The sequence below is a fragment of the Odontesthes bonariensis genome, chromosome 14 (assembly GCF_027942865.1).
Source record: "Odontesthes bonariensis isolate fOdoBon6 chromosome 14, fOdoBon6.hap1, whole genome shotgun sequence".
In the NCBI taxonomy this organism is placed as follows: Eukaryota; Metazoa; Chordata; class Actinopteri; order Atheriniformes; family Atherinopsidae; genus Odontesthes; species Odontesthes bonariensis.
The window spans coordinates 18,293,502-18,306,332 of record NC_134519.1 but is presented as its reverse complement, the minus strand read 5'-3'; the positions used below and the strand labels follow the sequence as shown (position 1 = coordinate 18,306,332).

At 40.3% G+C, this 12,831-nt stretch overlaps 1 long non-coding RNA gene across 2 annotated transcripts; it reads right to left on the bottom strand.

Moving 5' to 3' along the window:
• Positions 1-2,740: 2,740 nt before the first annotated feature.
• On the bottom strand, positions 2,741-8,808 carry LOC142398311 (uncharacterized). 2 transcript variants are annotated; one of them, XR_012772780.1, is made up of 3 exons: positions 8,746-8,808; positions 3,960-6,164; positions 2,741-3,080 (listed from the first exon to the last, which is right to left on the bottom strand). It is a non-coding gene; the product is annotated as an uncharacterized LOC142398311 (long non-coding RNA). The 2 variants fall into 2 exon arrangements; XR_012772779.1 differs by having other exon boundaries at positions 2,741-4,402; positions 6,046-6,164.
• Positions 8,809-12,831: the final 4,023 nt, after the last annotated feature.

Here is a 12,831-nt window from a genome sequence, read left to right as displayed (position 1 = left end):
CCTAATCTACCTCAACTTGTGTCATTTCACAGGAATGCTGCAGCAGTCAAACGCTTGCAGATTATGGGTCATTTCCTGACAGTTAAAGGCAAACTACTACAGCAGTAATTCCTCTACACACCAGGCATTAAGCTGCGAAGAGCTGCAGCCTCTCCATTTGCTTCTTTACCGACTTATTGTCATAAAGTGTGACTTCAGGATCAAAGGTTACTTTTAGAAAGAGACAAAGTGGATTTCAGCAAGTTTATTAGTCATTTATTCAGTATCCACATACAGTGATCACTTAGCCGTCACTGTAATAGTTCTAGTCTATCAGAGGGTTTTGTATGTCTGTGCAAAATATTTTTTTCCTGGAAGCATAATCATTACACCAAGATGCAACAACTTACATTACATGCACATTAGATTGTGCAAGCTTTAAACACTGATACTGACATTACATTGTGTTTTTTGTGATCCTAGTGCATCTAAAAATTGGATTTTCACAGCAACAAATTGGAAGAAATCATCAGAGTTATGGCCAGCATGTTTAAAAAAACAAGATGTTTCAAGTGTTTGAGTAAAATACAGGTAAGAGCTGTAAAGAATACATGTTAATGTGGGGAAAGGAACGGTAAATAATCTGCCTAGTGCTACATCTCTTTAAGTCCTGCACGCTTTCATCTAAGAGTTATTTTAAAACAAGCTAGTGCTAGAACAGCTTCTGCTTCACACTATATCTTCCAGAAGCCAAGTAAGTCATTATTACATATTATGAATGCCCTGAGGGTGCATATTTTTCAACCATAACATTTGAGATGAAAGTAGAAGATTTGAGGGAAAACAGGCAAAAGTTTAAAGGACTTCAGAGGATGAAGTCGATGTAATTTCCAAGTCAGACAGCATGGGAGGTCTCCATCCCCTCCACCCACAGTGAGAGGTGTGAGTTTGGATTTTGTGAACTCTCCCCTCCACCCTTCCCTCCTTGTTCATCATCCCCCTCCCTTGGGGTGTAAGCAGGCTGCTCTGCTCCCCCTCAATGAGCTCCCATCCATCACTCCTAAGATTTTACTTTAATAGGTGGTCCTCTTCCTCCTCTCATACAACCTTATGGGAAAATTTAGCCAAAAGAGAATAAGACAGCAGAGTGTGTCAAGTAGACCTGAGTATTGTTTGAAATGCTTACCAAAAGTTAATACATGAAGACAGAGTTTCGTTGTTAACAATAAAACAAAATCTCCAGACATTTTTACATCCCTTCTTTTTATTCTCACGAGAAGTGTTTCCCTTCTTTATCCCTAAGACATTGCCTTTAACAGACACAAGAAACATTCCTTAAACCTGTAATGTAGATTATCATTAACATATGCAACAAGAGCTTGTTAACACTACCTACACTTTACAAATCTGTCTTGACACCACCCTTATTTAAAAGTATCTGTTGTTAGCAACACAGCCCTGTATGACTGTACACTGTGAACAGAAGACAAAGGGAATGATGGAGACTTTACTTTTAAAATACTTTTACAATTGTTTACTCAAAAACTTCAAAGAATACACTTTTTTGAGAATTATAAATTATTTAGTACTTAATTGCTGTGTGTGTGTGTGTGCGTCACATATTCAATATAACAAGATACTTGTGGGAATATTCACAGATGCTTTGCATTGTTGTTTCTCATTTTAACGTGTCTCACATCAGAATACTGGACAAGTTTGGGCCGAGCCGTGCAGTAGCCCCTCCGCTCAAACAGAAGGCAGGTTGGTTGATATTTAAATGGCCTCTGTTTGTTTTTCTTTCGGTCCCGTGTGTGTATGTGAGCCCAGTATAAAGGACCATGTCCTTTTGAAGGGGATAGCACCAGGAAAGTGAGGGGGAAGGAAACTTTGCTTTGGTGTTTTATATATCAACGGAATGACTTCCCTCAAATAAAGACGTGTTCCATTCTGCCGCCTCGGCCTGGAACAAGCTGCTCGTTTCCTGTCCTGAAAACTCTCAGTGCGCTCGAACAATGCTCCAGGCCAGAATGGAGGAGATGTCCCGTCTTGAAGATCTGTCGTGTTGCTTTTGTGTGACCGCAGGTTCAGGCTGAATCATATGTTTACAGTATATGTGACATTTGAATGAACCTGCACAATTGTGGCATTTGAATTCATATAAATGGTGAAACAATAGATAGAAGCTTTTGAACTGTCATCTGGAACAAAAGTTAAAGATGAAAGTATTTCTGCTGAGACTGGAAAGCCTCTTTAATCTCACTTTTCAGGCTTAAGTAGTAGTTGCACAATAAATCTAATCACAAAGTTAGAGATTTGTCTGTAAATGAATGAAACCCTAATGAATCAGTCTTCCTCTTAATATTCCCATTTCTGCCAAGTGCCATGTCCACACTATGGACAAAGACTTCTCTTTGCCTCTGTCCACCAGGAGCCTGCCATGCAGAGTTTCTCACTTGCGGTGCCCCCTCATCAAATTACAGCCCTGCTCCCTCCTGTCATGTTGGCAAACAAAGGTCTTAAAGCGCACTCCCAGTGTAATTGCCTCTAATCTCAGACATAATGTGGTCTTTCATGTCAACTGGTCAGAGAGAAAAGGGAGCTGTTGTTCTCTCTGCCTTTTTTCCACCCCTTCTGCTCTCCCACTTTCACTTAAAGAAGAGCTGTTTAAAAACTGTTCTGCTCTTCTGCTTTCTTATGAGGAAGGAGGCTTTTGTTGTGACAGAGTGTAAAGATTCATACAAATGTCAAAGCAGCCTCTTTATCTTTCAGCCATTTATTGCTTTATTGAAATTAAAAATGAAATGGACTAAACTTTGGAGAACTGTCAGTGGTTGTGCAGTAGTTCTTAGTGAGCTTCTCCACCTTTGGCCTGAATTCTCTCCGTGGTGAGCGTCAGGCAGTCTGCAGCTGGAAGTGTTTCTGTGGTTTGGCCAGGTGTCTCTCTGCGTTGCCCAGGACAAGGCCTCAGCAGGGCCTGGGGCTGGAGTCTGGGAGCAGGCTGGAGGCACAAAGAGAACTGGCTGCCCTTCTGCGTTCTAAAATGTCCCACAGACCCACCTGACTGGCGGTCAGCTTTAATTGATACAAACACGGTAGCTGTGCTGGAGGAGGGAAGAGAGAAAATTAAGATGTGTGTGAACACGTCGGTAGGAGACAGGGAGACATGAAGCTATGGGGAAAAATGCAAGAAGAGGAAAGTCAGGGGATGATGGAAATTCTGGACAAATTCTTCAACCGAAGAGGACTGTTGGTTAAAAAATATGGAACACATATTTTAATATGGTTTCCAGGGGCTTTGGCAAGCAAACATGAACATATCAAGTAAAAAACACAGTATCTGATATCTGGGCTGTTCTCAGTGGAGAGCGAGGGCTGGGTAAGAGGAGCCGCAGTGTTTCTGAGCTGAGCTTTTTTAAGGGACCCAGCTGTGCGCCCCGGAGGTCCTGAGCTGTAACTGGGGCAAAATCAGCACAGTGAGGCCAGGCTGCAGCCTCAGAGCCTGGTTAGCCATGACCTGATGTTCCAAGGAGCCTTAGTAAATTGATGGGCCCCAGGAGAGTCGTCACAAGGGCCAACGAACAATCACCCATTCATCCCGGCAGCCACAGCAAGAGGGCAAACACTCTGCGGTCTCACAAATCTTACAAAAAGTTTTTAAAATTGCAATTCAACATAAGTGACATTTTTTCAAACTGAAAGTGCTACATGATTTTTTAATCAGCGAAATACTTTATTACGTTCGAGGTTTTCAGGTATTTAGATATTTCGATTTTTGAGTATTCATATTTTGAGAAGAACACCAAATAAGTTTATCAAGCCGTGTTTATTCTTAGACTCTGTGGCTAAACTGGCTTGTGCCCGTCATGCCCCATCATTTGCCAGGACTACACACTGTCGTTACATAAGACAGCTGAGCTAGTCCAGATATCTAGACTAGTCCATATGTGGACAAAATGGGTGTGTTCACTGTGTCCCCTTACCCGAATCCATTTAGCATGACTGCATCAGCCAACTCTTCTCCTGCCTCAGTTGCCTCTTTGGCTTCCAAACGTGAGGGGCTCAGAGGTCAGCGGCACATCAGTTACATTTTTGTGTGACTTACACCAGTCAGTTATTTATAGAGCCAGAGCAAATATACAATGGAAGGAGAGTGGCGGTTTGGGTAGGAGGCAGGTTAAACCCAGGAACATCTGTCCTTTCAAAGGCATCTCTTCCTTGGTATGCTCAGAATCCACTCCAGGGGTGTCGGCGCTTCACTGGTAGTCAGAGAGTTGGCATGCTAGTCAAAACAAAGCTGAAGAAGGGGGAGTGAAGGACCTCATCCAAGCCCAGTCTTCCATATCACCAAGTACAATACATGTTCCCAGCAAAGTCACCTGACTCCAGACGTGGGTTGGTTTCACCAAGCTGGATGCATTCTCCTCTGTCAGGGTAGAGAAGAAACTCCATAAAAAGTGTAAGAAGAGAAACCAGTGGGGGAGGAGGGGTCTTAACTGAACCAAGTCTTAGAATAGAAGGTCTGTGGCAAATTCAAGCCCAGTGTTTTTGAAATATATAAATAAAAGTGACTTATCCTGGAATACAATTTTTCTTATGTTGATAGTATCAATTCTACCTAAAAATAGTTTTTCTTATTTTTAAACACTGTACAGATGTTATGCAGCCAAGACACAGACACAGATTTAGTCCTCATTTTACCATTGCACTGATTTAGGTCTGAACATATACATAATGTCTCCTTAAGGCCGGAATAAGGAAGATGGCAAAGCTGAAGAAATGTCTGCGTGTGTATGCAAGAACAAAAATCTATCTGCTCCAGAGATGCTTCCTTACACATTTGTATGTTCAAATGTGCTGACATTCCCTGTCTGAACCTGTCACTCTCCCATTTCTCTAATTCTTTCTAACATGCATGGAAACCAACACACACACACACACACACACACACACACACACTCACACAGTCACACAGTCACACAGTCATGCAAATTCATTCCCAAGAACCATGGCAGCACTGGTAACCTTTATATACGCCTTTATTTACCTAAGATTTTTCACTGAAAGGTGACTTTAAGTTCATTAAAACAAATGTCCAGCGCATCATATTCATTTAATTTTACAATCCTTTGTGATACAGCCAAAACGTTCTACTTATACATAAATTAAGTCATGGTGCTTTAAAAGAAGGTGTAAAAAAAAAATTCTCACAAACTTTGATTTGGCTGGGCAACACTAACATTTGACCCGCAGGCTTGATTTAATTCAGCTTCTTCATTTTCCCATTCAGGCCAGCAATAACACTGTTATATGTTTATCTCTCAAAATGATCACCAAAAATATCACCTATTACAAGAGAAACATCTATTGAAACTGTGGGAAAGAATCAATTGAATCGATTTTTTTCTGTGTCCCTGGTGTCTTTTACTTTGTCAGCCATGCACTGCAGAACAAGTAAGGAAACTTTCAGGATGAATAGCAGACTAAATAAACTCACTGAAAGCAGTAACATCACTTACTTGAACTGGCTGAGGAATGTGTCATTTCTTAAGTTTCTCCTGATGACCCGTTTCAATAGTTTTATTTTTATTTTCAGATGGCTCTTTAGTGCTTTTAAAAAACTTTTTTTTGACTTCCAAGAACGTATAAATTTATCTATCAACTCTTTTTACACCATCCCACAAAAATACTGCAGTGAAATACTCAACAATTTATTTAGTTTCTTTTTATTTTCCTTTAATAAAGACAGTCCCGATATTGCAATTTAGAAGTCCTGATTATAGAAAAATGTATTTTGAGTCCGCATCTTACGATGTCATCTTCAGGTTGTGGAACAATGTGAGGAAGACCGGATGTTTCTTCCGCCACCAATTTAATTTCGTATGGACAATAAAAGGAGCTGTATAGATTATAAACAAATTAAAAAAAGTCTTGTCTAAAAACCTGTGATTTTTTTTCTTCTCTATTTTATTTACCATAACAATTCAAGTAGACAAATGAAGCAATGACTGTTTTACCGTGAAGTCAAAACGTTACTCCATGATCTACATTGCTTTATCTCCTACTCACCTCGTCTTTTTTCCATGCCCCGTGCAGTGCTGAGACGCTTTCCCCACACGCACCGGACTACACACTGAAGTTAATCGACCTCTCCTCGCGGAGGCCACACGGAATCCCTCCTCATAATTCTGGTTTGTGCAGAAATGATAGAAACGCCGGGAGAAGATTACATACATGCATCTACATTTGAGATCGACTGAAAATGTTTAGCTACACTGGATCAGCTGCAATGTCCGCACTGTCAACACACAGGTTTGACTTTGATGAATGATCACAGCTAAACATACCACTTGAAATTACGTATATTCTTCATCGCGTTGGCGAAATCGGGCTTGAAGAAAGTCGAAATGTTCGAATGCTAAAATTAGGACAGCCTAATTTGAATAGTTTTATTGCCTTTGAAAAGAGAAAAACGGATTTTAATTGTACAATAAACTAAATCCCCCAGCTATATGGAAGTCATAATAAGCTTGTTTCCACATCACAAACCAATGCAGTAAACTCTTCAGGCCAGAATTATAATATAATGGGGTCAAGAAAGCAGTAAGTTCTGGGTGGTCTTGAATATATAACTATGTTTTAATTGCTGCTTTCTTTTTGTTGGCCTGGAGCATTAGTTTGTAATCAGAAAAAACAAAACGAGGAGGAGTTACACAGACTCAATTTACTGCAAGATATTGTGTACGAAGATGGTATTTTTTAGTACAATAAATGATGCATTTAATTTATGAAACATACAGTAACATATTTGTTCACTTTTAGCTTCTGTATTATAAGAATTACAACTGGGTTGAGTCTTTAACATTTGCTAAACAACTGGAAAAATCATAAACCGCAAGCAACGCTAAATATTGTCGTTTACTAATATTGACAGAGCAGCGTGTATCACTGTGTCATGAAAAGAGAAGAGTTCAACAGAGTTGTCAAATGTCTGTACAGAAGAGGAATCCCCTGTAATTACATTTTAAGAGCAGAGGAAGCTGCAAGCCTGAACCTAGTCATTTAACCGGCATTAAATAAACACAAGCCCCATCAGAGTCAGATATGCCCTCGCACAGTCGTACTGTGAATAATGGCTTTCATGGCCGTGAGCACTAAAGTCTGGGGTCACGATCAGGGTTCCACAAGAACAGTCATGCAATGAAAGCGGATTTATTAAACGAGGGTTAATTATTAAAGTGCCAGATAATGCAGCATGTCATCACTCGAGTCTATCTTCAGTTTACACCCTTTCCCACTAAAATGTTAAGATCAGTCTAAAGTATGAAACCATCAATAAAAGATGCCAGAGTTTCAGCTTGTGGAAAGATCAGGAAGCTGCATGTTATTTCATGTCAAGTAGTGTAACACAACAAAATATCAGCAGACTGAATGATGGCAGCAGCTTTCATATAACATATATTACATTTGATTAGAAATATTGCTTCTGAGAGAAAACAAAAATGCATTAATTGTCAGGGAGAGAGATGTGCTGTTCACAAAGAGGTTTGCAGGATTTCCACTGAAGTGAAATGTGATATCTAACACATGTCATGGAATTTCTATTCTTCATCTGCCCTAGCTCGCCTTTGATGCTGGGCCAAAACCGACAATGTAATGAGCGCCTATGCAGATATGTTTTACCGAGGAATTACAGTGATTCAATGACAAATATTTATCATGAGGGATTTTACAATCAAAAGCAAATATTGTTTGACAGTTGAAAACACATTGATTCTGATGGGAAATTATTGTATTTTCAAAAAATGCTCAAAACAAATATTTTAAGTATCTTTTTTATTTTTCTTCATCGTTATTATTATGATTAATTTTTTTATTTTACAGTCATGTTTTTAAAAAAAAATTTTTTATGTGTAAGTTCAGCTTGAATGGGTACGAAATCTCATTGTCTCCAGAGCTAAATATTGAATCACTGCTCAATTAAACAGACACAGTAAGCCCCCTACGAGCTTTTTTCGCACTCAAGTTCCAGCCCGGTGATTTAGGCTGAACTGTGTAACCTTAAGGTCAACATCAACATTGTTTCAAGGTGCCAGATTGAGGGCGAGCAGTAATTTAATAAAGCACGAACACTGGGTCTGCTCACTAAATTGGCAATAATCAAGGTTACGACCTCAGTTATTTCCCATCAACAGTTTCTGCCGTATAAATTATTGTTCTGCCTGTAAAGGTGACACTGAGCAAGCCGTCTGCCAAATGTAGGAAAAAGAAATAACCTGTGATGCCGCCAGATCCCACGCATGATCTTAACTGTGCAACGCACCAAATATTTAGAGTAATAGCTGGTTACTGTGTTATCACTGCCACTACAAGCTGTCAATCTCTGCCTTGGAGCTAATTAAAAAGGCAGTGGCATTTTATTTGTTTGCATATACTCTGAGGTCAGACTAGAAGAGTCAGGCGTGGAGGGGCATGAGAAGCACGCCATGCCTCCTTAAATCACTCCCCTGTGCCAAAATGCTGACACCACACCAAGAACCCTGACAAAACATTTGCAGTGTCCCCAGCGCCGACAAGACACGCAGACGGAAAGAACCGTGGCAGAGATGACTTATTCATAGAAAATTCTCTTCATCAGTCTTCACTTTGCATTTGAGCTCCAGTTGAACCCATTTTAAAATATGTAATATCACATATGATTAACCTTAATTGCATTCCTGTTCCACACATTGTCCTGCAAGCAGCTCAAACGATGCAAATTATACTTACTCACAGTAGGGTCCAGAGTTTGCATTCCATCAGAAACATCCTTTGCTTGCTGTATTTGTCTTCATGAGTCATTTCTGAGATTGTTCAAGTACTTTTATACCTTCTGAAAGACCTGAGAAATCTCACTAAGATGAAGTTGGCATGGAATAAAAGAGACATACATTTTAATTGTGTAGAAGAAAACCCCGGGGCATCAGTTGCTGCGGCCTCGTAGCTCTCTGCTGCCACCTGTCTGTCTATCAGGCAGCATAAGGACTGCTCAGACCTGCACGATGTGCTGAGTAATATCAAGTGAGCAAATGTCAAGTGATATAGTTGTTTGCTGTCGGCCATAACATCAGTTTGGTTCTAGTATTAGATGTTTGGGTTTTTCACGACAAAAAAAAAAATAGTTTTAAAAAATACCTTCTTGTTTCACATTTTTACATGTTTTTTTCAGTTCCTTAATACCTTCTGCTGACACAGAGCTTCCACACATGAAACTTTACATGAACCAGCTCTATGACCAAAGCCTAAATCAATATATTACATTCTGAGAATCGAACTGTTTGAGTTGTTGGAGTTACTGTAGAGGAAAAAAAAGTAAAGGGCAACATTAAAATGATCTTTCTCTGGATTAAATCTCTGCCACTCAGTGTTTACCAAGTCTACCTCTACTTTGCATGATTTGATAGCGTAACAGGAAGCCATTTAAACTCTAGTGTAAATAGTAATCAGGCCCCAAGTAAACCAATCAGCAACTTTGTTTCAAAATACGCAATAATCAATTAGCAAATGGATTTCCTTTCAAATGTACAGACCAAATCAAAGCATCTCTGGAAACAAGTTAGGTGCAATCTAAAGTTCCCGGACCTCATGGCACTTTACAGTCTCAACTTTCTTTTAATTAACTTTTAATGTGTTTACATTGCAGTGATTTGAGTCATTTGATCGATCATATATCTATCCTGTTTAAGGTGAATTTTCAGCAATTACTATTCTTTTTTTGCAGTCACCACCAGCTCATTGAGCTCATTTTGATTTCTCTTGGCAACATCTCTTTATACTGTACACTGAGCAGATTATAAGCAATAGCTGAACATTTCTTGTTCATTACCATTGTTTAGATTTTAAAAACTGCCCATTTTACAGGGTTTCTTGTTGCCTTTTGAACACAGCCCGTTGGCCTCATATGTCCCCTAGTCCCACTCAAACAGCTGTCTTCCAGGCTACAAGAGGAGCTCCATCACCTGCATCCAGCTGCAAACCACAAACAGATTGCAGTATTCCCCTGGAGGCGAGTTGTGTGCAGTTGGGTCACTATCTGCACAGAAGATGAAGGGGGAAATCTTTAAGTAAACCACTTTCCCCGTCAACAAATGCGGCTTCGCAATGCTCAGTATTTTTGCCAGCAAGGACTGACAAAGTAGGAGCTAAGATAGTTGTCTGAGCATGTGACAACATTTCCCAGACCACTAAACATTGAAAACAGACCATTGAGGCAACATATTGCATTGATTTAGTCATTTGACAAATAGCTTAGGAATGAGTATCCTCGTCCAGTCGTTTGTAAGTGGTTGCCATATAAGTAGTGGATAGAAGGAAACATGGTTTCTTATTTTAGGAACAGGAAATGAGACAATGACAGGAGCAAAAAAAATTTATCACATATTGAGATAATTGTGGAAAGCACTGTGACAAACGCTTTGTGGATGATGATTTTATTGCTTCACCGTGCTAAAACCTTGTTGTGGTCTTCTCATGCGTGATATTTCTCCTGCATCTGGTGGACTGCGACAGCTCATGTCCACATGTTTGCAGGATGGGATCCGGTCAGCTTCCATATCTGTCAGTGCATTTTATCATTGCATTTTTTCACCCTTGTCCAGTTGATTTGCATGTTCTTGTGTGTGAGAGCTTTGTTTTACTGGGACTGGGTTTCCCTTTTGCCAATGTTTCTTTTTTTATTATTTTTATACGGCAGGCCAGCCAAGTTAATCATCGCAACCAGTTTCTAAACTTTTATCATTAGTAAGATTAAGCCAGGAATCCTTACAATAACCATTTGGACTGGTGTGCAGCCAAGCTTGTATTTAACCTCCCTGAAGACTCGCAACAGGGACACAAAATTATTTGCTTGAATCACTGTGCTGCAATGCAGTTTACTTTTATCTAATCTGCATTCAAATATCTATATTGTGACTAATTCTACATGAAATATTTCAACTTTAGTGGCACACAAAATTTTACATGACACCTGAGAGATCTGCCTTTAAGTATGTGTGAGCAAGCAATTAAATTAGTTACACTCTGCAATGGGTAATGAAACAACCACCAACCTCACAGAGTGATTTCCCTCCATTTCATTTGCCTAAACCCTGCAAAACCCTGTCAAGGAGAGCAGTGCAGTTAAGAAAACAGGATTAGTTGCTATGGCAACACCTACAAGCAGCACGTGCAGGCAGGATAGAAAAATGATCCTAGTTAACTGCTGCAGATAATGACACTGCTATATTTATATTTGTCTTTGGCAATAGACTCCTGAGCCAGCTTTTGTGTCCAAACAGGACCCATAAGACTCTTAGCTCGTTGTCAGAGTGAAGTGAAACAGAAGAGCTTCAAAATGCTAACAGGGTCAGTGGTGTCAAGAGTTTATGATTACTTGAATGAGGGGTTGAGCTCAACAGCACGCCAGTGAGACAAAGCAATAATGTGACTGACATGAAAAAAAAACGATAGGAAACGATTGAAGATAAAAAAGAAAGTGTTTCCTTATGTGAATCACACTGCACTTTTAGTCCATCTTCTTTTCTGAACGTAAAAGAGTGCAGAATGAATATGAATAGCATAAACTTTAGATTTGTATAACACACCAACATGTTCTTGCTGGATGAGGACCCGGCCAAAGAAAAGCTTGAGAGATGTAGCTGCCAAGTGTGTAGAAGTAGAAACTGACCACCTCGCACAGGAGGAGTAAAAGGAATTTACAAAAGCAGGAAGGACATGCTATCGGATATCCTCAGACCAAAAACAACAATGTTTTGTACATAAATTAAGGAGTCCGTCTTTAATTGAAGGAGGAAATTGCCACCGCTGGAAGCAAACCACACAAAACTCTCACAGGTAAATGAATAATTATGTTTCCATTTTCCCATGGTTTCATGTTGCATTTTGGGGTCAAACTTCAACTTTTGATTTTGATCATGTCACAATCTTTTTGTTTTTTTGTTCAACTTAAGCAAGTTGTACATTGTTATCAGACAAAAATGAATGCAGGAGAGCTAAAAAAAAATCACAGCTGGCATCATGTTTCTCGACATGCTTTGCCAGTGGACAGTCATGATTTATGCTTCATTCCCGGACTGGACTGTCTCCACCCTCCCTGGCCTCAGGTCACAATCAGGTGGAGCTTCTGTTTGACGCCACAGGGCCATGATCCCAACTACGCAGACCTTCATTTTTTTTATAACTCTGTGACCCAGAAGCCCCAGACAGTACGCCGACTTGTGTACTGGATCGCTCTGCTTTTATAGCGGCTTTTCCGGTCCATCACTGTATGCATTGTGCCAAAAAGATGGCTACTATCACAAGAGACGGAGGGTCTGGGGTGAAACGGGGCAGAGAGATGTAAAAACAAAGAGAGTGAACAAGAGATAAGGTGTCAGACAAAGAGATAGCGAGGGCAGCAAAGTGAAAAATGTGTTATCGCCTGGCCTGTTCATCACACACTCAGGTCAGAGGGGGTGTGAGACATGAGTTGGCAGAGCTAAGAGCAGTGGCTCGCTGGAATATGTGTGGGGCCATAGGAAGTGCTGCGAGGAGAAGATAACAGTGTGTGAATGCGTGTGATGGAGAGGAGAGGAGGCAGTAGAAGTGAATGGGTTGCAGGGGTAGAGAGAGTAACAGTGTCCTCAGCCCTGCCCTGCTTTCCTCTATTCACTACCCGTATCCTGTCTATGTGCTGCTCCTTAATGGGTTTTAATGAGCCACCGGTGAATCCTGCTCCTTCCTGCCTTAGCACAACATGCCAGGCAGGACTGAGTGAAAGGAAAAGGAGGAGAGTTGACAGGCTTCAGTGGTGGTCATTTCTTCTCCTCTGCAGGTCTA